The sequence below is a fragment of the Phallusia mammillata genome, chromosome 2, assembly GCF_965637545.1.
Source record: "Phallusia mammillata chromosome 2, kaPhaMamm4.hap1.1, whole genome shotgun sequence".
NCBI classification, from domain to species: domain Eukaryota; kingdom Metazoa; phylum Chordata; class Ascidiacea; order Phlebobranchia; family Ascidiidae; genus Phallusia; species Phallusia mammillata.
Window position 1 is genome coordinate 33,498,173 of NC_137253.1, and position 22,842 is coordinate 33,521,014.

The 22,842-nt window shown below is 34.2% G+C and overlaps 1 protein-coding gene and 3 long non-coding RNA genes across 5 annotated transcripts in view; all 4 read left to right on the forward strand.

Moving 5' to 3' along the window:
- Positions 1-12,002, forward strand: part of LOC145212626 (uncharacterized) — a 124,913-nt gene extending 112,911 nt beyond the window's left edge. The window contains exons 1-6 of the transcript XR_013856758.1: positions 4,286-4,525; positions 4,798-7,240; positions 7,514-7,838; positions 8,268-8,406; positions 8,707-10,339; positions 10,595-12,002. The gene's annotated coding sequence lies outside the window, so the exon portion shown is untranslated. Of the gene's footprint in view, positions 4,526-4,797; positions 7,241-7,513; positions 7,839-8,267; positions 8,407-8,706; positions 10,340-10,594 lie in introns of the transcript that reaches the window.
- Positions 12,003-13,152: 1,150 nt separating this feature from the next.
- Positions 13,153-15,673, forward strand: LOC145212628 (uncharacterized). Its single transcript, XR_013856762.1, has 4 exons — positions 13,153-13,576; positions 13,828-14,154; positions 14,584-14,722; positions 14,987-15,673. It is a non-coding gene; the product is annotated as an uncharacterized LOC145212628 (long non-coding RNA).
- Positions 15,674-15,991: 318 nt separating this feature from the next.
- LOC145214639 (uncharacterized) lies at positions 15,992-18,182 on the forward strand. The gene is made up of 3 exons (XR_013857093.1): positions 15,992-16,975; positions 17,526-17,614; positions 17,747-18,182. It is a non-coding gene; the product is annotated as an uncharacterized LOC145214639 (long non-coding RNA).
- Positions 18,183-18,806: 624 nt separating this feature from the next.
- On the forward strand, positions 18,807-22,654 carry LOC145214638 (uncharacterized). 2 transcript variants are annotated; one of them, XR_013857092.1, is made up of 4 exons: positions 18,807-19,233; positions 19,507-19,833; positions 20,227-20,365; positions 22,490-22,654. It is a non-coding gene; the product is annotated as an uncharacterized LOC145214638 (long non-coding RNA). The 2 variants fall into 2 exon arrangements; XR_013857091.1 differs by lacking the exon at positions 22,490-22,654 and having other exon boundaries at positions 18,808-19,233; positions 20,227-21,346.
- Positions 22,655-22,842: the final 188 nt, after the last annotated feature.

A 22,842-nucleotide genomic window follows, 5' to 3' on the forward strand; every position in this document is an offset into this window, starting at 1 on the left:
GTAAGCAAATCCACAAAATTTTAAACCCAGCCATTCTAACTGTGGATTTTATTCATCGATGATTCAGTGCTAGTTGCGTGCAGCTGCAATTTAACCGAATATGACATCTTTGGTGCAAAATGCTTGTTGCAACCTCGTGTGTTGATAAAAACATCTATGTCCTCCCGTACACCAGTGTTGGTTTGCATTTGATGAGAAAATTGAAAAGCAATTTGCAGTTATGCAGTATTAATAAGTATTTCCACTTAATTCAATCAAACATGTTTTATTCATGTCAAATGACTAAATGTATGTCTAGCAAATTTACTCATGTTGGGAATTTCACAATACTGGCCTTTTACAAGTTTGCATTTTTTCTGCATCAGTTTTTAAATTGCTTTAATGTATTTGCAACTGTTTTTCCAATTAACATTTTTAACAAGAATCTTTTGTTTGTCTCGCAGGAGATTGTGTTTGCATGATCAGCCGGCATTCAGAGGAAGCGGTTGCTCTCACTTCCGACCACAACTCTCACTTAATGTCCGCATCTGCCGACAGTTGCATATTTGGGCGGACATTTAGCCATCGGGTGACAGAAGAGCTCAAACAAACCCAAAAAGGTGCCACCTCCATGCCTGGAAGTCCAGATTTGAATAAAACCTCATATTTTGCTACAAACGACTAGTTTACAGTAGAAATAATCGATGATTCGACGCATCCTAGTAATGTTGACATCCCGTTCAGTGATGAGTTTGACGACCCTTCAACTTTGACATTTCACAACAATCCAGGTAATGTCCCTTGCTGCGATTTCCAAATGATTTGTCCGTTAGTTGAGGTGTTTGCAGAGTTGCTTTGGTAATGATCCCAGAAAATATCCTGCATTAGGAAAGACATTATTTGTGTTTTCCGAAATAATTTTATTGTATCACATATTTAAACTTATAATCTTTTTTTGTATCTTGATTTTTGTTCCTTGATTTAAACAGAATGACCACTGTTTTGGCTGGTTTGATATGTTACTATTATCATATTTATTGACATTCAGAATACACTTTTTTATTTTATTATGATTCCTTTATTGTTTTTCTTATTACACACATCAGTACAAACTTCATTATGCAAATTTAATTTGTAAAGAAGTGTCAACATTTTTATGCATTTTTCTGGTTTGTATTTATTTTGTTTGGCTTTTTAAGAACTTACAATTGCTTTTTCAGATGCTGAGCAACAAAATACTGATGAGTCATTGTTGTCAAAGTGAGTGACTAAGCAGTTGTCCAACGATGAGTCAGGGTTATTAAGCAACAAACCTTTACCTGAACTGGGGAAATGGGAGATAAATTACACAAAGAAAAGGTGGGATGTTGGGATTTAACTTTACAAATATGTGACAGACTAAAAACTTTGACAAGTCTGAAGTAATAGGCAGTGTTAGTTTCTAAAAACAACTAAGTCACATTGCTAAGCTGTTTATGTTTGGCCTGGAAACCAATTTTCTTAGGCAAGTGTAGGCTGACCCTTGGGGCTAAATATTTTTGACCAGTATATGCTTGGCAAAGCCACATATACATTTTAAACTTTGATTTCATTTCTAAATGTCTTTTTGTATTCTTATTTCAGGCTTGCACAGTAGCTGAAGGACACATACATACCAACATTTGAGTCATAGCTTGGATTTACTGATGGATTATTTTCTTTGTCCCCCCCACACACACACACTTTTATACGATATTTTCAAGATTATCCACCAGAGCATTGATAGTTTAATGTGTCGGGTATGCAATTTTTTTACAGCAAGTGTTGTGTGTTATGGCAAAGTACGGAAACACCTGGTTTTTGAACCTTTTTCTTCACTGTAGGTTTTTAAAGCTGTTTAATTGAAGCCGGTCATAGAATATACTTTCCAAATTTACACTCTTTAAGCCATGTGTGCGTATAGTGGGATTGTGTCTTTCCGTTTTTGATTTTGGGTGTAATGTGTTGGTCTCAGAAGGTAACATAAGATAAGACATGTTACATTTAAATTCAAGCTGTTATTTTTATGTTTTGATTCAAACAGGCTAACTTATGTGGATACAAACCCCTATCCTTTCAGCACCAATTCTTGTTTCTACTTTGTATTTGTAGTCTAATTGCTGTATATGTTCATTAGTGTGTCCCTTGATTTCACAAACATGCCTGCTTGAAAACATTTGACATTGCATCGCCTCAGACAGTAAGGTTGCTGAAATAGTTTTAATAGAAGATGTGTTTTGTAGAAGGCATGGTTCCAGTAAATGAAATGTCCTATTTTAGTGGATCCTATTATGTATGCTTTCGTTTGTGTTCAAAATCTGGTGCATGTTTTTGGCGTAAATAAAGTTTTCTTTTAGATCCGTCCATGTTGTTTTGCATTGTGTAAAATATCTCTTTATTATGTTTGTGCTGTTACTTGATAAGGCAGACAGAGATTTATTTAAACATAGAATAAAAGGAATCCATAAAATCACATGTAAACGTTGAGATTTGTCCAAAAATGTTTGTTGACAAGCTTTTTGTGTAAATTTGGTCACGCACTAACGACCATGTGATGAAAAGTGATACCATAAAAAAATACTTTGTTATCAATTGCGGCATGAATTTGGGGAAAAAATTGCCCTTTTGGAGTTAAAATAAAATTTGGTGTTTTAATTTACCGCAGTTGTTTAAAAAATTTATTAGTAAAGTTTTCTGAATCTAATTAACGTGACGCAATAATTCATGAGTTTGCCAAATATGATTTCAGTGTTTAGTTATGACGTAACATTTTTTCAGAAGTTTCCAGTGCCGAAATTCAGCTATTGCTGGCTATCTCCGGTTTTGTTTTGTGCCAATGAATGGGCAATAAATTCTTTTTCATAAAAATTTGACCGCGTGATGACCTTTTGCCAAATGCAAACTCAAATAAAGAAGTAACGTTTCATTGGTCCAAGAACGATAGTAGATTGCGTTTTTTTGCTGCACAAGTGATTTACAAGTTAAACTTTTACGCCTTGATGGAATTGCAAGTTCAGAAGTTCGTTAGTTCAGAAGTTCGTGCATTTATTTCCGAAAATTATTGAGCGCGAAACATATTTATTGAACAGCTGTGAAAATAAACATTGCGTCAACAGCAATCAGCTGTTTGTAAACAGACGTGGCGAAAAATTTTCATCTTTAAAAGTGAGACTGTTTTTGGTCGTTTTGTCGCAAAATTATGAAGATTAAAGACAAAATCGTGCTTTGCTTTTGCTGCCTGATAAGAAGTCGTATTTTGGTAAAAGTTAGTTTCAAAATTTTTACATATTTAATGAGAAAAATAACGGCCCAAGTAGACATAAAAAGCAACTTGCCTTAATATCACTGATGTGGGCATGAGCATTTGCAGAAGCAGTTATAAAATAATAAACCATGTTGCATTTACATCTATTTGAGCTTTTATTTTTATGACTAAATTTATGAACAGATCCATGCATATTGTTTAATATATTTTTACATTAATTATTTTGAACTTACAATTGGATTTTTGCAGAGGTTATGAAGTGCTTGCGATGTCAGTAGATGTCTACAACATGTGGCTGCATCTTGTATTTTCTGATCACTCACTTGTTATAACTGATGTGATGGATTTTGAAAAACCAAATGTCACTTCAGTTTCCAGGTTTCACAGCTCGTGTGTCTAGGAAATCAAGGTTTGTCTTTGTAACATACATATATTGAAGTTACATCACTAAAAAAATTATATTTCATCACAAAAGACAATTGTAAACAATAAATGTTATTAATCGGGACACACTGCTCTTCGATATCCAAAATACTGAAAAACAGTGACTGATCATTTTTTAGTGATTTTTTTTTAATGTTAAATGTGCTCAAAAAAAGCATCGTCAGTTTCTGTACCCCTCACATCCATAGAGATCATAACATAATTCATAACAAAAAGTATATAAGCTTATGTCAATAGACATACTATAACTATTCAAATATCATCAGTAGTGGCTGAAAATGAATGAAATGTTGTAACGTCAGCTGCTGTAATCATGTCTCATGAGTGTAAATTGTCTGCTCCACACTAATTATAACAGTGGAATTATAAATGTAAACCAAATTCAGAAAAGTCTTTCTGATTTAATTTATTTAGTCAAATTCTTGTTTTGTTTTTGTCACTGATTTAAGTCACTGGGGCACAAAACCCTGTTTACATGTAATAATAGTTCCTTCCTTATGGTGTTTTTGCAGACTCTTCCTGATTGTGCTGAGTCAGCTGTTTTGTTTCGGTTTCAAATGACGGTTTCAAATGTTTGTAGGATATATGTATTGGACGATCAATAAGAACATTATATATTGTGGCTGTTTGTAGGATATATGTATTGAACGAGCAATAAGTTAGTTATTGAATATTTGTAGGTTCTGAAACACACAATTCTATTGGAAAGTATGGAGAAACACTCCACGGACACTAAAACATCGGTTGAAGCACGTTGCATTTCTGTTCATAATGACGGCAAACACATGCGGTTGGCGACAGGAGTGGGAGTATCCAGCAGTATGTATTCAACATACTTCCCAATTCAATTTGTAGTCATCTTTATGTCTGGGCACATTGGGGAATTCTGCACACAATTTAACACTCTTTATCATAAATATGCATCAGTAATTTCATCGCTGGTTTCTAGGCTGCACCTATTTTAGCTTGTTTTTCCAAGCCACAGTAAATTTGGAATTTGGTTTTAAGTTGTTATTTTGGATTTGTTTTTTTGTAATCCTTAAGACTAAATAGTTTTGCGTTTTTTATGACAACCAATCATTTGTTTTTAGTGTGTACGACCTTATGACGTTTAAGAGGATATCATTTATTTCGTCACATGACGGGGATATATTAAGCATGGATTATTCTCACTGTGGTTCGATGCTTGGAAGCGCCAGTAGAGATCGATGTGTTCACATGTTTACTGATGATTATATTCCGTCCAACACGATAGCTGATCATTCTGCTGCCGTCACTGCTGTGAAGTTTGCGAACCGAGATTATGAGGTAAACTGTGATGTAGGGAAGTTGAAACTAGTATAACTAGGTATTTTAGAATAGTTGTTTCAATTCTAGAATATCTAATCCAAGTCTTATATAATTTTTTATTGTGATCTGGACAACAATGTTTCCCGAGGTAAACTGTCACTGGTGTGGCTAATTCGACCCAGTTGACACAAAATGTAAATTCAATGCACTAAGTATCATTTACACGAACTACAATAAACTGCATTAAAACGCTGAAATTTAAATGATACAAGTTAACAAGGGTAAATTTGGCAAATGCAACACGCATGTTTAAGTGATTTGCCTTTGTTTGAACCAAATGTGTAACATTTAAAAATCTGACTTTTTTCCGAACCTTTCTTTGTACATTGCTTTTTGCTTTGCCTAAGCTTTCTTAATTATGGGTCCCCTTCCCTGAAGGGGACACATATTGATTTTACTCAAATTGTTTGTTTGTTTTTTTCCTTTTTTTTCTCCCCTAAAGTTTGTCCGACTCATTTTTCCATGAAATGTTTGATGGATTTTGATGAAATTTACGCAGATGGTAGGTATAGTTATGTAGATGTGCATCCCACTTTGTTTGTGTTGATAACCCCACTATTTACCCCGCTAGCCCCTAAAATGTTTTTTTTCACCCAAAGTTTGTCCGACTCGTTTTTCCATCAAATGTTTAATGGATTTGGGTGAAATTTGCACAGATGGTAGATATAGTTATGTAGATGTGCATCCCACTTGGTTTGTGATGATAACCCCACTATTTATCCCGTTAGCCCCCTAAAATGTTTTTTTTTCACCCATAGTTTGTCCGACCCTTTTTTCTATCAAATGTATAATGGATTTGGGTGGAATTTGCACAGATGGTAGATATAGTTATGTAGATGTGCATCCCACTTTGTTTGTGTTGATAACCTTAGTACTTACCCCGCTAGCCCCCTAAAATATTTTTTTACCCCGCAAAGTTTGTCGGACTCGTTTTGCCATAAAATGTTTAATGGATTCGGATGAAACTTACTTATATGGTAAAGGTAGTTATGTGGATGTGCTTCCCACTTTGTTTGTGTTGATAACCCCAGTATTTACCCTGTCAACCCCTTAAAATGGGTGAGGTTTTAAACAGTGTCGGAATGGGCTGAAATTTTGATAGCTTGAAGAAGAGGCCATTTATAGGTGTTGATTGTTGTGTTCAACCCTGTAGCCCCAACATTCACCCCACTAGCCCCCAAAGTGTAAAACGTATTTGTATGTTATTGGGCACCACAAACGAAAGATTTCTGTGACCCAATAGTGTTACAAGGGCAACCAGTTGTGTGTTACTTGTGTTTGTGGGTTGCTTGTTGGATGTTTTTGTGGCATGGCAGTTAGGGGGTTGTTAACAGCCCTGTGTAGTCAGAAGCATTAATGGTTGTTGCTCAAAACACCTCTAGTGGTCAAACCTTTAAACATTGGCGGATTGGGCTCAAATTTTGTAGTACTATTGATTGAATTATTGTGGTTTCATAGTATTATTATTTAAGCCCAGTGCTGATCACTGTGTTTTACCTTACAACACCCGACTTTCTCATGGTAATCTCTTGAAATGCATTATTTTTAACTTTGCATGTGTGGGGACCCATGAGTTTCTGCCTGCAGAAACAACTAAGGTTATAAAAGACGCTGGATAATGTGGGACCTAATATAAAATAAGCAGAGGAAATCTATGAATGTTTTAAAATAAGTTATAGTGTATAGGCAATGACAAAATGTGCTAAGCCACCCTTCTAGTTATATATATGTATATATATATCAGTCACAGTGAAAGTGTCCAGTTTTCAGCTGCATTTGTTTTTGTACCGCTTTTGTGATTTTTGTGTTTTAGTCTCATTATGTTGTTTAACAGAGAGCATAGTTGTTTAATCTTGATGCTGACAATTCTTGGTCTAAATCAGATTTATAATTACAGTTTCGACTAATGAGCTGTGGAACAGACAAGTCTCTCTACTACTACAACTGACATCAGTTGAGAACAACATTACATTGAGAAACACTCGATGGCTGACATGGACATTGTTGAGTAAGCAAATCCACACAATTTTAAACCCAGCCATTCTAACTGTGGATTTTATTCATCGATGATTCAGTGCTTGTTGCGTGCAGCTGCAATTTAACCGAATATGACATCTTTGGTGCAAAACGCTTGTTGCAACCTCGTGTGTTGATAAAACATCTATGTCCTCCCGTACACCACAGGTCAGTGTTGGTTTGCATTTGATGAGAAAATTGAAAAGCAATTTGCAGTTATGCGGTATTAATAGGTATTTCCACTTAATTCAATCAAACATGTTTTATTCATGTCAAATGACTAAATGTATGTCTAGCAAATTTGCTCATGGTAGGAATGTCACAATACTGGCCTTTTACAAGTTTGCTTTTTTTCTGCATCAGTTTTTAAATTGCTTTAATGTATTTGCAACTGTTTTTCCAATTAACATTTTTAACAAGAATCTTTTGTTTGTCTCGCAGGAGATTGTGTTTGCATGATCAGTCGGCATTCAGAGGTAGCGGTTGCTCTCACTTTCGACCACAACTCTCACTTAATCTCCGCATCTGCCGACAGTTGCATATTTGGGCGGACATTTAGCCATCGGGTGACAGAAGAGCTCAAACAAACCCAAAAAGGTGCCACCTCCATGCCTGGAAGTCCAGATTTGAATAAAACCTCGTATTTTGCTACAAACGACTAGTTTACAGTAGAAACAATCGATGATTCGACACATCCTAGTAATGTTGACATCACGTTCAGTGATGAGTTTGACGACCCTTCAACTTTGACATTTCAACAATCCAGGTAATGTCCCTTTCTGCGATTTCCAAATGATTTGTCCGTTAGTTGAGGTGTTTGCAGAGTTGCTTTGGTAATGATCCCAGAAAATATCCTGCATTAGGAAAGACATTATTTATGTTTTCCGAAATAATTTTGTTTTGTCACATATTTAAACTTATAATCTTTTTTTGTATCTTGATTTTTGTTCCTTGATTTAAACAGAATGACCACTGTTTTGGCTGGTTTGATATGTTACTATTATCATATTTATTGACATTCAGAATACACTTTTTTATTTTATTATGATTCCTTTATTGTTTTTCTTATTACACACATCAGTACAAACTTCATTATGCAAATTTAATTTGTAAAGAAGTGTCAACATTTTTATGCATTTTTCTGGTTTGTATTTATTTTGTTTGGCTTTTTAAGAACTTACAATTGCTTTTTCAGATGCTGAGCAACAAAATACTGATGAGTCATTGTTGTCAAAGTGAGTGACTAAGCAGTTGTCCAACGATGAGTCAGGGTTATTAAGCAACAAACCTTTACCTGAACTGGGGAAATGGGAGATAAATTATACAAAGAAAAGGTGGGATGTTGGGATTTAACTTTACAAATATGTGACAGACTAAAAACTTTGACAAGTCTGAAGTCGTCCACTGTTTTATTTAGACATATATATTTCAAGTAATAGGCAGTGTTAGTTTCTAAAAACAACTAAGTCACATTGCTAAGCTGTTTATGTTTGGCCTGGAAACCAATTTTCTTAGGCAAGTGTAGGCTGACCCTTGGGGCTAAATATTTTTGACCAGTATATGCTTGGCAAAGCCACATATACATTTTAAACTTTGATTTCATTTCTAAATGTCTTTTTGTATTCTTATTTCAGGCTTGCACAGTAGCAGAAGGACACGTACATACCAACATTTGAGTCATAGCTTGGATTTACTGATGAATTATTTTCTTCCCCCCACACACACACACTTTTATACGATATTTTCAAGATTATCCACCAGAGCATTGATGGTTTAATGTGTCGGATATGCAATTTTTTTACAGCAAGTGTTTTGTGTTATGGCAAAGTACGGAAACCCCTGGTTTTTGAACCTTTTTCTTCACTGTAGGTTTTTAAAGCTGTTTAATTGAAGCCGGTCATAGAATATACTTTACAAATGCCATGTGTGTGTATAGTGGGATTGTGTCTTTCCGTTTTTGATTTTGGGTGTAATGTGTTGGTCTCAGAAGGTAACATAAGATAAGACATGTTACATTTAAATTCAAGCTGTTATTTTTATGTTTTGATTCAAACAGGCTAACTTATGTAGATATAAACCCCTACGTTTTCTGCACCAATTGTTTAAGGTTGTTTCTACTTTGTATTTGCAGCTTAATTGCTGTATATGTTCATTAGTGTGTCCCTTGATTTCACAAACCTTCCTGCTTGAAAACATTTGACATTGCATCGCCTCAGACAGTAAGGTTGCTGAAATAGTTTTAATAGAAGATGTGTTTTGTAGAAGGCATGGTTCCAGTAAATGAAATGTCTTATTTTAGTGGATCCTATTATGTATGCTTTCGCTTGTGTTCAAAATCTGGTGCATGTTTTTGGCGTAAATAAAGTTTTCTTTTAGATCCGTCCATGTTGTTTTGCATTGTGTAAAATATCTCTTTATTATGTTTGTGCTGTTACTTGATAAGGCAGACAGAGATTTGTTTAAACATAGAATAAAAGGAGTCCATAAAATCACATGTAAACGTTGAGATTTGTCCAAAAATGTTTGTTGACAAGCTTTTTGTGGAAATTTGGTCACGCACTAACGACCATGTGATGAAAAGTGATACCATAAAAAATACTTTGTTATCAATTGCGGCATGAATTTGGGGAAAAAATTGCACTTTTGGAGTTAAAATAAAATTTGGTGTTTTAATTTACCGCAGTTGTTTAAAAAATTTATTAGTAATGTTTTCTGAATCTAATTAACGTGACGCAATAATTCATGAGTTTGCCAAATATGATTTCGGTGGTTAGTTATGACGTAACATTTTTTCAGAAGTTTCCAATGCCGAAATTCAGCTATTGCTGGCTATCTCCGGTTTTGTTTTGCGCCAATGAATGGGCAATAAATTCTTTTTCATAAAAATTTGACCGCGTGATGACCTTTTGCCAAATGCAAACTCAAATAAAGAAGTAACGTTTCATTGGTCCAAGAACGATAGTAGATTGCGTTTTTTTGCTGCACAAGTGATTTACAAGTTAAACTTTTACGCCTTGATGGAATTGCAAGTTCAGAAGTTCGTTAATGTGCATTTATTTCCGAAAATTATTGAGCGCGAAACATATTTATTGAACAGCTGTGAAAATAAACATTGCGTCATCAGCGATCAGCTGGTTGTAAACAGACGTGGCGAAAAATTTCATCTTTAAAGTTGGGACTGTTTTTGGTCGTTTTGTCGCAAAATTATGAAGATTAAAGACAAAATCGTGCTTTTGCTTTTGCTGCCTGATAAGAAGTCGTATTTTGGTAAAAGTTAGTTTTAAAATTTTTACATGTTTAATGAGAAAAATAACGGCCCAAGTAGACATAAAAAGCAACTTGCCTCAATATCACTGATGTGGGCATGAGCATTTGCAGAAGCAGTTATAAAATAATAAACCATGTTGCATTTACATCTATTTGAGCTTTTATTTTTATGACTAAATTTGTGAACAGATCCATGCATATTGTTTAATATATTTTTACAATAATTATTTTGAACTTACAATTGGATTTTTGCAGAGGTTATGAAGTGCTTGCGATGTCAATAGATGTCTACAACATGTGGCTGCATCTTGTATTTTCTGATCACTCACTTGTTATAACTGATGTGATGGATTTTGAAAAACCAAATGTCACTTCAGTTTCCAGGTTTCACAGCTCGTGTGTCTAGGAAATCAAGGTTTGTCTTTGTAACATACATATATTGAAGTTACATCACTAAAAAAATTATATTTCATCACAAAAACAATTGTAAACAATAAATGTTATTAATCGGGACACACTGCTCTTCGATATCCAAAATACTGAAAAACAGTGACTGATCATTTTTTAGTGATTTATTTTTTTTAAATGTTAAATGTGCTCAAAAAAAGCATTGTCATTTTCGGTACCCCTCACATCCATGGAGATCATAACATAATTCATAACAAAAAGTATATAAGCTTATGTCAATAGACATACTATAACTATTCAAATATCATCAGTAGTGGCTGAAAATGAATGAAATGTTGTAACGTCAGCTGCTGTAATCATGTCTCGTGAGTGTAAATTGTCTGCTCCACACTAATTATAACAGTGGAATTATAAATGTAAACCAAATTCAGAAAAGTCTTTCTGATTTAATTTATTTAGTCAAATTCTTGTTTTGTTTTTGTCACTGATTTAAATCACTGGGGCACAAAACCCTGTTTACATGTAATAACACTGGGCAACAAAAAAATATTTTTTTACTGGCGTCTGTAATGTTTTCATTGATTTTGACTAATTCTAGTGCCCTGATTTCAAAAATACTCTTTCCAATAATTTCAGTCCCTTACTACTGTTTTTGTCCAGTACTGCAATATTCCAGTCAACATTAGGTAAGTGGAGCCCATTGCTTGTCCTAAACCCCTAAAGCCACATCGAAGTGTACAAGATATGCACATTTGATACAGATCTTTTTTTTTCTTTTTAGTTGTGTTGTATGGGTATTCACCAGTAATGTAGCATAAAACATCTTGGTAATTCATGCAACACCTTATACATGACCTAGCCACTATTAACAAAACTTTAACAAACACATAAAAGCATGATTTTAAAGTCATTGAATCAATATGTCATAAATTTTGATTTTGTAAATAACTTAAAAAGTTGATCTGATAGAAGAAAACGGTAATGATTTTTGAAATCAGCACCCCAAAATTAGTCAATATCAGTTTTAACACTAAAGACACCAAAAATTGTGTTGGCCAGTGTAATAGTTTCTTCCTCATGGTGTTTTTGTAGACTCTTCCTGATTGTGCTGAGTCAGCTGTTTTGTTTCGGTTTCAAATGACGGCAGAGTCAGGATTTGGAAAATCGATGACCAAACATGTGTACGAACCTTATATATTGTGGCTGTTTGTAGGATATATGTATTGGACGATCAATAAGAACATTATATATTGTGGCTGTTTGTAGGATATATGTATTGAACGAGCAATAAGTTAGTTATTAAATATTTGTAGGTTCTGAAACACACAATTCTATTGGAAAGTATGGAGAAACACTCCACGGACACTAAAACATCGGTTGAAGCACGTTGCATTTCTGTTCATAATGACGGCAAACACATGCGGTTGGCGACAGGAGTGGGAGTATCCAGCAGTATGTATTCAACATACTTCCCAATTCAATTTGTAGTCATCTTTATGTCTGGGCACATTGGGGAATTCTGCACACAATTTAACACTCTTTATCATAAATATGCATCAGTAATTTCATCGCTGGTTTCTAGGCTGCACCTATTTTAGCTTGTTTTTCCAAGCCACAGTAAATTTGGAATTTGGTTTTAAGTTGTTATTTTGGATTTGTTTTTTTGTAATCCTTAAGACTAAATAGTTTTGCGTTTTTTATGACAACCAATCATTTGTTTTTAGCGTGTACGACCTTATGACGTTTAAGAGGATATCATTTATTTCATCACACGACGGGGATATATTAAGCATGGATTATTCTCACCGTGGTTCGATGCTTGGAAGCGCGAGTAGAGATCGATGTGTTCACATGTTTACTGATGATTATATTCCGTCCAACACGATAGCTGATCATTCTGCTGCCGTCACTGCTGTGAAGTTTGCGAACCGAGATTATGAGGTAAACTGTGATGTAGGGAAGTTGAAACTAGTATAAGTGGGTATTTTAGAATAGTTGTTTCGATTCTAGAATATCTAATCCAAGTCTTATATAATTTTTTATTGTGATCTGGACAACAATGTTTCCCGAGGTAAACTGTCACTGGTGTGGCTAATTCGACCCAGTTGACACAAAATGCAAATTCAATGCACTAAGTATCATTTACACGAACTACAATAAACTGCATTAAAACGCTGAAATTTGAATGATACAAGTTAACAAGGGTAAATGTGGCAAATGCCACACGCACGTTTAAGTGATTTGCCTTTGTTTGAACCAAATGTGTAACATTTAAAAATCTGACTTTTTTCCAAACCTTTCTTTGTACATTGCTTTTTACTTTGCCTAAGCTTTCTTAATTATATATATATATATATATATATATATATATATATATATATATATTAGTCACAGTGAAAGTGTCCAGTTTTCAGCTTCATTTGTTTTTGTACCACTTTTGTGATTTTTGTGTTTTAGTCTCATTATGTTGTTTAACAGAGAGCATAGTTGTTTAATCTTGATGCTGACAATTCTTGGTCTAAATCAGATTTATAATTACAGTTTCGACTAATGAGCTGTGGAACAGACAAGTCTCTCTACTACTACAACTGACATCAGTTGAGAACAACATTACATTGAGAAACACTCGATGGCTGACATGGACATTGTTGAGTAAGCAAATCCACAAAATTTTAAACCCAGCCATTCTAACTGTGGATTTTATTCATCGATGATTCAGTGCTAGTTGCGTGCAGCTGCAATTTAACCTAATGTGACATCTTTGGTGCAAAACGCTTGTTGCAACCTCGTGTGTTGATAAAAACATCTATGTCCTCCCGTACACCACAGGTCAGTGTTGGTTTGCATTTGTTGAGAAAATTGAAAAGCAATTTGCAGTTATACAATATTAGTCAAACATGTTTTATTCATGTCAAATGACTAAATGTATGTCTAGCAAATTTACTCATGGTAGGAATTTCACAATACTGGCCTTTTACAAGTTTGCTTTTTTTCTGCATCAGTTTTTAAATTGCTTTAATGTATTTGCAACTGTTTTTCCAATTAACATTTTTAACAAGAATCTTTTGTTTGTCTCGCAGGAGATTGTGTTTGCATGATCAGCCGGCATTCAGAGGTAGCGGTTCCTCTCACTTTCGACCACAATTCTCACTTAATCTCTGCATCTGCCGACAGTTGCATATTTGGGCGGACATTTAGCCATCGGGTGACAGAAGAGCTCAAACAAACCCAGAAAGGTGCCACCTCCATGCCTGGAAGTCCAGATTTGAATAAAACCTCGTATTTTGCTACAAACGACTAGTTTACAGTAGAAATAATCGATGATTAGACGCATCCTAGTAATGTTGACATCCCGTTCAGTGATGAGTTTGACGACCCTTCAACTTTGACATTTCACAACAATCCAGGTAATGTCCCTTGCTGCGATTTCCAAATGATTTGTCCGTTAGTTGAGGTGTTTGCAGAGTTGCTTTGGTAATGATCCCAGAAAATATCCTGCATTAGGAAAGACATTATTTATGTTTTCCGAAATAATTTTATTTTATCACATATTTAAACTTTTAATCTTTTTTTGTATCTTGATTTTTGTTCCTTGATTTAAACAGAATGACCACTGTTTTGGCCGGTTTGATATGTTACTATTATCATATTTATTGACATTCAGAATACACTTTTTTATTTTATTATGATTCCTTTATTGTTTTTCTTATTACACACATCAGTACAAACTTCATTATGCAAATTTAATTTGTAAAGAAGTGTCAACATTTTTATGCATTTTGCTGGTTTGTATTTATTTTGTTTGGCTTTTTAAGAACTTACAATTGCTTTTTCAGATGCTGAGCAACAAAATACTGATGAATCATTGTTGTCAAAGTGAGTGACTAAGCAGTTGTCCAACGATGAGTCAGGGTTATTAAGCAACAAACCTTTACCTGAACTGGGGAAATGGGAGATAAATTACACAAAGAAAAGGTGGGATGTTGGGATTTAACTTTACAAATATGTGACAGACTAAAAACTTTGACAAGTCTGAAGTAATAGGCAGTGTTAGTTTCTAAAAACAACTAAGTCACATTGCTAAGCTGTTTATGTTTGGCCTGGAAACCAATTTTCTTAGGCAAGTGTAGGCTGACCCTTGCGGCTAAATATTTTTGACCAGTATATGCTTGGCAAAGCCACATATACATTTTAAACTTTGATTTTATTTTTAAATGTCTTTTTGTATTCTTATTTCAGGCTTGCACAGTAGCACACACACTTGTATACGGTATTTTCAAGATTATCCACTAGAGCATTGATGGTTTAATGTGTCGGGTATGCAATTTTTTTACAGCAAGTGTTTTGTGTTATGGCAAAGTACGGAAACCCCTGGTTTTTGCACCTTTTTCTTCACTGTAGGTTTTTAAAGCTGTTTAATTGAAGCCGGTCATAGAATATACTTTCCAAATTTACACTCTTTATGCCATGTGTGCGTATAGTGGGATTGTGTCTTTCCGTTTTTGATTTTGGGTGTAATGTGTTGGTCTCAGAAGGTAACATAAGATAAGACATGTTACATTTAAATTCAAGCTGTTATTTTTATGTTTTGATTCAAACAGGCTAACTTATGTAGATATAAACCCTTATGTTTTCTGCACCAATTGTTTAAGTTGTTTCTACTTTGTATTTGTAGTCTAATTGCTGTATATGTTCATTAGTGTGTCCCTTGATTTCACAAACCTTCCTGCTTGAAAACATTTGACATTGCATAGCCTCAGACAGTAAGGTTGCTGAAATAATTTTAATAGAAGATGTGTTTTGTAGAAGGCATGGTTCCAGTAAATGAAATGTCCTATTTTAGTGGATCCTATTATGTATGCTTTCGCTTGTGTTCAAAATCTGGTGCATGTTTTTGGCGTAAATAAAGTTTTCATTTAGATCCGTCCATGTTGTTTTGCATTGTGTAAAATATCTCTTTATTATGTTTGTGCTGTTACTTGATAAGGCAGACAGAGATTTATTTATACATAGAATAAAAAGAATCCATAAAATCACATGTAAACGTTGAGATTTGTCCAAAAATGTTTGTTGACAAGCTTTTCGTGGAAATTTGGTCACGCACTAACGACCATGTGATGAAAAGTGATACCATAAAAAAATACTTTGTTATCAATTGCGGCATGAATTTGGGGAAAAAATTGCACTTTTGGAGTTAAAATAAAATTTGGTGTTTTAATTTACCGCAGTTGTTTAAAAATTTTATTAGTAATGTTTTCTGAATCTAATTAACGTGACGCAATAATTCATGAGTTTGCCAAATATGATTTCAGTGGTTAGTTATGACGTAACATTTTTTCAGAAGTTTCCAGTGCCGAAATTCAGCTATTGCTGGCTATCTCCGGTTTTGTTTTGTGCCAATGAATGGGCAATAAATTCTTTTTCATAAAAATTTGACCGCGTGATGACCTTTTGCCAAATGCAAACTCAAATAAAGAAGTAACGTTTCATTGGTCCAAGAACGATAGTAGATTGCGTTTTTTTGCTGCACAAGTGATTTACAAGTTAAACTTTTACGCCTTGATGGAATTGCAAGTTCAGAAGTTCGTTAATGTGCATTTATTTCCGAAAATTATTGAGCGCGAAACATATTTATTGAACAGCTGTGAAAATAAACATTGCGTCATCAGAGATCAGCTGGTTGTAAACAGACGTGGCGAAAAATTTTCATCTTTAAAGTTGAGACTGTTTTTGGTCGTTTTGTCGCAAAATTATGAAGATTAAAGACAAAATCGTGCTTTTGCTTTTGCTGCCTGATAAGAAGTCGTATTTTGGTAAAAGTTAGTTTCAAAATTTTTACATATTTAATGAGAAAAATAACGGCCCAAGTAGACATAAAAAGCAACTTGCCTCAATATCACTGATGTGGGCATGAGCATTTGCAGAAGCAGTTATAAAATAATAAACCATGTTGCATTTACATCTATTTGAGCTTTTATTTTTATGACTAAATTTATGAACAGATCCATGCATATTGTTTAATATATTTTTACATTAATTATTTTGAACTTACAATTGGATTTTTGCAGAGGTTATGAAGTGCTTGCGACGTCAGTAGATGTCTACAACATGTGGCTGCATCTTGTATTTTCTGATCACTCACTTGTTATAACTGATGTGATGGATTTTGAAAAACCAAATGTCACTTCAGTTTCCAGGTTTCACAGCTCGTGTGTCTAGGAAATCAAGGTTTGTCTTTGTAACATATATATATTGAAGGTACATCACTAAAAAAATTATATTTCATCACAAAAGACAATTGTAAACAATAAATGTTATTAATCGGGACATACTGCTCTTCGATATCCAAAATACTGAAAAACAGTGACTGATCATTTTTTAGTGATTTATTTTTTTAAATGTTAAATGTGCTCAAAAAAAGCATCGTCAGTTTCTGTACCCCTCACATCCATGGAGATCATAACATAATTCATAACAAAAAGTATATTAGCTTATGTCAACAGACATACTATAACTATTCAAATATCATCACTAGTGGCTGAAAATGAATGAAATGTTGTAACGTCAGCTGCTGTAATCATGTCTCGTGAGTGTAAATTGTCTGCTCCACACTAATTATAACAGTGGAATTATAAATGTAAACCAAATTCAGAAAAGTCTTTCTGATTTAATTTATTTAGTCAAATTCTTGTTTTGTTTTTGTCACTGATTTAAGTCACTGGGGCACAAAACCCTGTTTACATGTAATAATAGTTTCTTTATTATGGTGTTTTTGCAGACACTTCCTGATTGTGCTGAGTCAGCTGTTTTGTTTCGGTTTCAAATGACGGCAGAGTCAGGATTTGGAAAATCGATGACCAAACATGTGTACGAACCTTATATATTGCGGCTGTTTCTAGGATATATGTATTGGACGATCAATAAGAACATTATATATTGTGGCTGTTTGTAGGATATATGTATTGAACGAGCAATAAGTTAGTTATTGAATATCTGTAGGTTCTGAAACACACAATTCTATTGGAAAGTATGGAGAAACACTCCACGGACACTAAAACATCGGTTGAAGCACGTTGCATTTCTGTTCATAATGACGGCAAACACATGCGGTTGGCGACAGGAGTGGGAGTATCCAGCAGTATGTATTCAACATACTTCCCAATTCAATTTGTAGTCATCTTTATGTCTGGGCACATTGGGGAATTCTGCACACAATTTAACACTCTATCATAAATATGCATCAGTAATTTCCTCGCTGGTTTCTAGGCTGCACCTATTTTAGCTTGTTTTTCCAAGCCACAGTAAATTTGGAATTTGGTTTTAAGTTGTTATTTTGGATTTGTTTTTTTGTAATCCTTAAGACTAAATAGTTTTGCGTTTTTTATGACAACCAATCATTTGTTTTTAGTGTGTACGACCTTATGACGTTTAAGAGGATATCATTTATTTCGTCACACGACGGGGATATATTAAGCATGGATTATTCTCACCGTGGTTCGATGCTTGCAAGCGCGAGTAGAGATCGATGTGTTCACATGTTTACTGATGATTATATTCCGTCCAACACGATAGCTGATCATTCTGCTGCCGTCACTGCTGTGAAGTTTGCGAACCGAGATTATGAGGTAAACTGTGATGTAGGGAAGTTGAAACTAGTATAAGTAGGTATTTTAGAATAGTTGTTTCGATTCTAGAATATCTAATCCAAGTCTTATATAATTTTTTATTGTGATCTGGACAACAATGTTTCCCGAGGTAAACTGTCACTGGTGTGGCTAATTCGACCCGTTGACACAAAATGTAAATTCAATGCACTAAGTATCATTTACACGAACTACAATAAACTGCATTAAAACGCTGAAATTTGAATGATACAAGTTAACAAGGGTAAATTTGGCAAATGCCACATGCACGTTTAAGTGATTTGCCTTTGTTTGAACCAAATGTGTAACATTTAAAAATCTGACTTTTTTCCAAACCTTTCTTTGTACATTGCTTTTTACTTTGCCTAAGCTTTCTTAATTATATATATATATATATATTAGTCACAGTGAAAGTGTCCAGTTTTCAGCTTCATTTGTTTTTGTACCACTTTTGTGATTTTTGTGTTTTAGTCTCATTATGTTGTTTAACAGAGAGCATAGTTGTTTAATCTTGATGCTGACAATTCTTGGTCTAAATCAGATTTATAATTACAGTTTCGACTAATGAGCTGTGGAACAGACAAGTCTCTCTACTACTACAACTGACATCAGTTGAGAACAACATTACATTGAGAAACACTCGATGGCTGACATGGACATTGTTGAGTAAGCAAATCCACAAAATTTTAAACCCAGCCATTCTAACTGTGGATTTTATTCATCGATGATTCAGTGCTAGTTGCGCGCAGCTGCAATTTAACCTAATGTGACATCTTTGGTGCAAAACGCTTGTTGCAACCTCGTGTGTTGATAAAAACATCTATGTCCTCCCGTACACCACAGGTCAGTGTTGGTTTGCATTTGTTGAGAAAATTGAAAAGCAATTTGCAGTTATACAATATTAATAAGCATTTCCACTTAAATTAATCAAACATGTTTTATTCATGTCAAATGACTAAATGTATGTCTAGCAAATTTACTCATGGTAGGAATTTCACAATACTGGCCTTTTACAAGTTTGCATTTTTTCTGCATCAGTTTTTAAATTGCTTTAATGTATTTGCAACTGTTTTTCCAATTAACATTTTTAACAAGAATCTTTTGTTTGTCTCGCAGGAGATTGTGTTTGCATGATCAGCCGGCATTCAGAGGTAGCTGTTGCTCTCACTTTCGACCACAACTCTCACTTAATCTCCGCATCTGCCGACAGTTGCATATTTGGGCGGACATTTAGCCATCGGGTGACAGAAGAGCTCAAACAAACTCAGAAAGGTGCCACCTCCATGCCTGGAAGTCCAGATTTGAATAAAACCTCGTATTTTTCTACAAACGACTAGTTCACAGTAGAAATAATCGATGATTCGACGCATCCTAGTAATGTTGACATCCCGTTCAGTGATGAGTTTGACGACCCTTCAACTTTGACATTTCACAACAATCCAGGTAATGTCCCTTGCTGCGATTTCCAAATGATGCGATTTCCAAATGATTTCCAAATGATTAGGAAAGACATTATTGATGTTTTCCGAAATAATTTTGTTTTATCACATATTTAAACTTATAATCTTTTTTTGTATCTTGATTTTTGTTCCTTGATTTAAACAGAATGACCACTGTTTTGGCTGGTTTGATATGTTACTATTATCATATTTATTGACATTCAGAATACACTTTTTTATTTTATTATGATTCCTTTATTGTTTTTCTTATTACACACATCAGTACAAACTTCATTATGCAAATTTAATTTGTAAAGAAGTGTCAACATTTTTATGCATTTTTCTGGTTTGTATTTATTTTGTTTGGCTTTTTAAGAACCTACAATTGCTTTATCAGATGCTGAGCAACAAAATACTGATGAGTCATTGTTGTCAAAGTGAGTGACTAAGCAGTTGTCCAACGATGAGTCAGGGTTATTAAGCAACAAACCTTTACCTGAACTAGAGAAATGGGAGATAAATTACACAAAGAAAAGGTGGGATGTTGGGATTTAACTTTACAAATATGTGACAGACTAAAAACTTTGACAAGTCTGAAGTCGTCCACTGTTTTATTTAGACATATATATTTCACCTAAGTAATAGGCAGTGTTAGTTTCTAAAAACAACTAAGTCACATTGCTAAGCTGTTTATGTTTGGCCTGGAAACCAATTTTCTTAGGCAAGTGTAGGCTGACCCTTGGGGCTAAATATTTTTGACCAGTATATGCTTGGCAAAGCCACATATACATTTTAAACTTTGATTTCATTTCTAAATGTCCCCCCCCCCACACACAAACACAGACACATACACTTTTATACGGTATTTTCAAGATTATCCACTAGAGCATTGATGGTTTAATGTGTCGGGTATGCAATTTTTTTACAGCAAGTGTTTTGTGTTATGGCAAAGTACGGAACCCCCTGGTTTTTGCACCTTTTTCTTCACTGTAGGTTTTTAAAGCTGTTTAATTGAAGCCGGTCATAGAGTATACTTTAAAAATTTACACTCTTTAAGCCATGTGTGCGTATAGTGGGATTGTGTCTTTCCGTTTTTGATTTTGGGTGTAATGTGTTTGTCTCAGAAGGTAACATAAGATAAGACATGTTACATTTAAGTTCAAGCTGTTATTTTTATGTTTTGATTCAAACAGGCTAACTTATGTAGATATAAACCCCTATGTTTTCTGCACCAATTGTTTAAGTTGTTTCTACTTTGTATTTGTAGCCTAATTGCTGTATATGTTCATTTGTGTGTCCCTTGATTTCACAAACCTTCCTGCTTGAAAACATTTGACATTGCATCGCCTCAGACAGTAAGGTTGCTGAAATAGTTTTAATAGAAGATGTGTTTTGTAGAAGGCATGGTTCCAGTAAATGAAATGTCCTATTTTAGTGGATCCTATTATGTATACTTTCGCTTGTGTTCAAAATCTGGTGCATGTTTTTGGCGTAAATAAAGTTTTCTTTTAGATCCGTCCGTGTTGTTTTGCATTGTGTAAAATATCTCTTTATTATGTTTGTGTTGTTACTTGATAAGGCAGACAGAGATTTATTTAAACATAGAATAAAAGGAACCCATAAAATCACATGTAAACGTTGAGATTTGTCAAAAAATGTTTGTTGACAAGCTTTTTGTGGAAATTTGGTCACGCACTAACGACCATGTCATGAAAAGTGATACCATAACAAAATACTTTGTTATCAATTGCGGCATGAATTTGGGGGGAAAATTGCACTTTTGGAGTTAAAATAAAATTTGGTGTTTTAATTTACCGCAGTTGTTTAAAAATTTTGTTAGTAATGTTTTCTGAATCTAATTAACGTGACGCAATAATTCATGAGTTTGTCAAATATGATTTCAGTGGTTAGTTATGACGTAACATTTTTTCAGAAGTTTCCAGTGCCGAAATTCAGCTATTGCTGGCTATCTCCGGTTTTGTTTTGTGCCAATGAATGGGCAATAAATTCTTTTTCATAAAAATTTGACCGCGTGATGACCTTTTGCCAAATGCAAACTCAAATAAAGAAGTAATGTTTCATTGGTCCAAGAACGATAGTAGATTGCGTTTTTTTGCTGCACAAGTGATTTACAAGTTAAACTTTTACGCCTTGATGGAATTGCAAGTTCAGAAGTTCGTTAATGTGCATTTATTTCCGAAAATTATTGAGCGCGAAACATATTTATTGAACAGCTGTGAAAATAAACATTGCGTCATCAGCGATCAGCTGGTTGTAAACAGACGTGGCCAAAATTTTTCATCTTTAAAGTTGAGACTGTTTTTGGTCGTTTTGTCGCAAAATTATGAAGATTAAAGACAAAATCGTGCTTTTGCTTTTGCTGCCTGATAAGAAGTCGTATTTTGGTAAAAGTTAGTTTCAAATTTTTTACATATTTAATGAGAAAAATAACGGCCCAAGTAGACATAAAAAGCAACTTGCCTCAATATCACTGATGTGGGCATGAGCATTTGCAGAAGCAGTTATAAAATAATAAACCATGTTGCATTTACATCTATTTGAGCTTTTATTTTTATGACTAAATTTATGAACAGATCCATGCATATTGTTTAATATATTTTTACATTAATTATTTTGAACTTACAATTGGATTTTTGCAGAGGTTATGAAGTGCTTGCGATGTCAGTAGATGTCTACAACATGTGGCTGCATCTTGTATTTTCTGATCACTCACTTGTTATAACTGATGTGATGGATTTTGAAAAACCAAATGTCACTTCAGTTTCCAGGTTTCACAGCTCGTGTGTCTAGGAAATCAAGGTTTGTCTTTGTAGCATACATATATTGAAGTTACATCACTAAAAAAATTATATTTCATCACAAAAGACAATTGTAAACAATAAATGTTATTATTCGGGATACACTGCTCTTCGATATCCAAAATACTGAAAAACAGTGACTGATCATTTTTTAGTGATTTATTTTTTTTAAATGTTAAATGTGCTCAAAAAAA